The sequence below is a fragment of the Callithrix jacchus genome, chromosome X (assembly GCF_049354715.1).
Source record: "Callithrix jacchus isolate 240 chromosome X, calJac240_pri, whole genome shotgun sequence".
NCBI classification, from domain to species: domain Eukaryota; kingdom Metazoa; phylum Chordata; class Mammalia; order Primates; family Cebidae; genus Callithrix; species Callithrix jacchus.
In genome coordinates this window covers 9,060,883-9,064,839 of record NC_133524.1, presented here as the reverse complement: position 1 = coordinate 9,064,839, position 3,957 = coordinate 9,060,883, and the positions used below count along the sequence as shown (strand labels likewise).

At 39.9% G+C, this 3,957-nt stretch overlaps 1 pseudogene; it reads left to right on the top strand.

Moving 5' to 3' along the window:
• Positions 1-2,063: 2,063 nt before the first annotated feature.
• LOC100395206 (chromosome X open reading frame, human C11orf51 pseudogene) lies at positions 2,064-2,426 on the top strand (annotated as a pseudogene).
• Positions 2,427-3,957: the final 1,531 nt, after the last annotated feature.

Sequence of the window (3,957 nt, the reverse complement as noted above, 5' to 3'; positions counted from 1 at the left end):
ATCACGCCATTGCTCTACAGCCTGGGCAACAAGAGTGAAACTCTGTCTCAAATAAATAAATAAATAAATAAATAAATAAAGATAGAAAGATAGTGTGGACAGTGCTGTGTACTGGGAAAGCTTATTTTCATGGTAAAGTCAAAGTAAAATGATAAATTCCTGAGACATGGAATAGACATGAAATAACATCCCCATTTGTACAGGTGTTTTCTTGCACTGTAACCATTAACTATAATACCTGTTTAGAGTTATCCTAATGACTGACTTCATACTTTAAGTTCTTTATCTCTTTCTATCCACATTCGCAACAAGGAATTATGTTGAATAATAACTTCTTTTTCTTTCATTGAAAACATGCTCTGATTTCCTGTCTTTGACTTAAACCCTCAAAATGTAAAAATTCCAAATCAGGTACTAAGAAAATGCACAGATGAAAAATGTTTTAATATTGTTATGGGCATTTTTTATACTTCCAAATCATATCATGAGGAATCATAATAATACCATTATACTGTGCAATTATGTGCTTCAGTTGCAACTTATCATGTGTTTACTATAATTATACCATTCGACTAATTACAGCAATCATGCCATTTAGTGGCTGAATTCTTAGCTCTGAATTCCATTGATTGGGTGGACTTTATAATTCTATGAGATTCTGTTCCTTGAATTTGGTGAATATAGGACTCAAATTTTGTGTTGCTAGCTTAAAAAAAATTCCAGCGATAATTTTGAGGTTTGGAAATGAATATGTTTATCATTTATCAAAATGTCCGAAGGAGGGCAAATTGCTGTTTTTCCATCGCAAGCCTGGGCTCTACAGGGGAGTGGGCTGTTAGACTAAGTCCTTGTCTGTAGACCAGAGACTCATGTCTGTATCACTCAGGAGCCAAAGGGTTAGAGTGAACTGATAAGTGGCTGAACTGAAAAGAAAAGTTAGTTTGGTTACTGAGTAAAAATAGTCAATCCGTTTGACTTTTTTCATTCAATTGAACACTTGCTAAACTAAATGGATTAGATGTACAAGTTTTGTTTGCTAGCATTGTACAGCTAAGAGTCCATAGGAGGACACTCAACACTCGTCAATACATCCTGCAAATAGAGGTTCAACCACAAAAATTAGTCCACATATCCTGCATTATCAAATGCCTATTTCATGCAATGCACTATGTTGCCTTCTGAGAAAGGAACAAAGCCATTTCAGACATAAGTTCCATATTCACCCAGCATAACGTATCAAATAATCTTCTCATGTTTGTGAGGCTGGAGAATTTAGCCTTCCAAATGAAAATCACATAAAACGCATCTTAAATTTCCTAATCAACTTGAGTGTTACTCCATGCTTACCTCTGAGAAGGAAGCTAAGAAATCATTTGGGTGGGGTCAGATCTTCAAATCCTTCTCTTGGGTACCAACTTCAGTAGGGTGGAGTGAAGTGAATCTTGCCAGTGTTTCTGGGCCTGGATCTGGAATTTGAAAACTATTAGCCTCTGGAAAACTTGCTAAATATTCAATTCTCAATTGTCTTATCTCTAATAAGGGAATTAAAGGTAGCTACTCTGTAGGGCTTTTGTGAGGTTTAAGGGAGAATACCAATACTTTTTAAAAATGATGTATCCAAATATATAGAACTTACCCTCTGGATTTCAAGAGGAAATACTTTAGAATAAATTCACATTCTTCTGAGAAAGATCTTAGATGTGATGCAGTTGTTTGCAGGGACATGAATATCTACAACGTTCTAGAGCATTTCCCATTAGATTAATATATTGACATAAGCAAAAGCTTTGACATTAATGGCTCTGCTGAGTTGTCTCTCTTTTTCAAAATTAGAATAACAGCATTAGATGATCACATAAAACCACCTGGAGGTGAGTTCCAGATTCTGGTGGGTTCTTCTACTCAGTCTGGCTGAAGCCCTTCCAGATCGCCATTGGCTGCAGCCCCGCCCCCCACCCCACAGTGCAATGAGGACGCTGAGGCCAAAGAAAGGTTAGGTGACTCGGCCAAGGTCAAACAGCTAGTAAGTGGTGGAGCCAGGACTCAATCCCAGTCTAGGAGCCATGTCCACTTTGTTTACCTCACTCTTCCTTTGTAGGACTGACACTTGGTTTAATCTGGATCGACCTTGTGTGGAAGAGACAGAGCTGCAACAGCAGGAACAGCAGCATCAGGCCTGGCTCCAAAGCATCGCAGAGAAAGATAGCAACCTGGTTCCTATTGGCAAGCCAGCCTCAGGACGCTATGATGACAAGGAAGAGGAGGATGATGAAGACGATAAGGATAGTGAAGAGGACTTACAGGGTGATGAGTATATGCAGGACATAGACGAGATGAATGACTACAATAAGTCACCTGATGATGGAGAGGTCAATGAGGTGGACATGGAAGGCAAAGAAAAGGATCAGGACCAGTGGATGATCTAGGTAGACAAGGCAGGCTGGCCTCAGGGAGGTTCCAGGCCAGCCCAACCTACCCTGTATCTGAACCTCCAACCCCTGCCCACAGAACAAGCTGATGGCCCCAGTGCCTGAACGTGCCCTTGGGCACCTCCTCAGCTGCTGTCAGGATCTAGTCTCCTTGGCCTCTCCCAGGCCATCAATCTACACTTGAAATCCCCAGGGCCTGAGCCCACTCCATCTTCCTGGCCAGTACCTCACCCTTTGGTTGCCAGGTCTGATGTCTTTCCAAGTTTCTTTAATAAAGACAAATGAGTGATTTCCCCCCCTGTGTCTGCCCCACAAAGAAAAAAAATTACTTGGAACTTGAAAGAAGATCCTGAGAAGAGTATCAAATATTTACCACTAATCAAAATTTGATAAACAATCTGAGAACATAAGAGAATATCATCTCATATCAACTTTAATATCTGGTATTTAGATTTCAATTTTTATTTCCAAGTTGCATTAGATCATTAATTAGTTATGAAGCAATTGAGTCTTATCATAATACCCAAGAAAAAAACAATAATAGGAGAATGCAGCACAGACACATCTTTAATTTGGTGGTGAAGTATTAATAATGAATAATAATTGACATTAATGGGTACTCATAAAATAGTTATTTTAGCATGTTCCAAATAAAAATTATAATGTATTGCATTTGATTATTCTGTATTACTAATTCAAGAGCAGCACAAATGATGAAACTGTGTCCTGCATATTTATTTGTTTCTTTTGGCTACACTTATCCTCTTAAGAGCTCGTTGTTGTTGTTGTTGTTGTTGTTGTTGTTGCTGCTGCTTTGAGACGAAGTCTTGCTCTGTCACCTAGGCTGGAGTGCAGTGGTGCAATCTCGACTCACTGCAACTTCTGCCACCTGGGTTCAAGTGATTCTCCTGCCTCAGCCTCCTGAGTAGCTGGGATTACAGGTGCTCACCACCATGCCCAGCTAATTTTTATATTTTTAGTTGAGACAGGGTTTCACCATGTTGGTCAGGCTGGTCTCGAACTCCTGACCTCATGATATGCCCACCTTCACCTCCCAAAGTGCTGGAATTACAGGTGTGAGCCACTGCGCGTGGCAAGAGCTCATTTTTATTGGGGCTAAGCTTTTACTCAGCTGTCATAAGCGTCCAAAAGCCCTGTAAGGGGCAATTCAGAGTGGCTTTAGACAGCTATCTTTAGACTATGTCATTTTTTTTCTCCGGAGTTTGTAAAATAATAATACCCAAATGACAATAATGATTGCAATAGCGTAGCTATTCTATAAGCCACAGAACTGTGATGAAACGAAAACAATGAAATAGTACTTTCTCCAATACATCAAGCGCTAGCTTGCTTTCATTGCCCAGGAAGTCATTTGAACCTTGTTTATGCAACAATAAAAGATGATTGAATCCTGCTTTGCGCATGTATAGCCCAAGTCAAACATCAATTAGAGCAGTCAGTTCCTGAAATGTCTTCAATGGAAGGCACCTGAGCCCTCACCTGCTCACTTATCCCTCACCATTGCCTG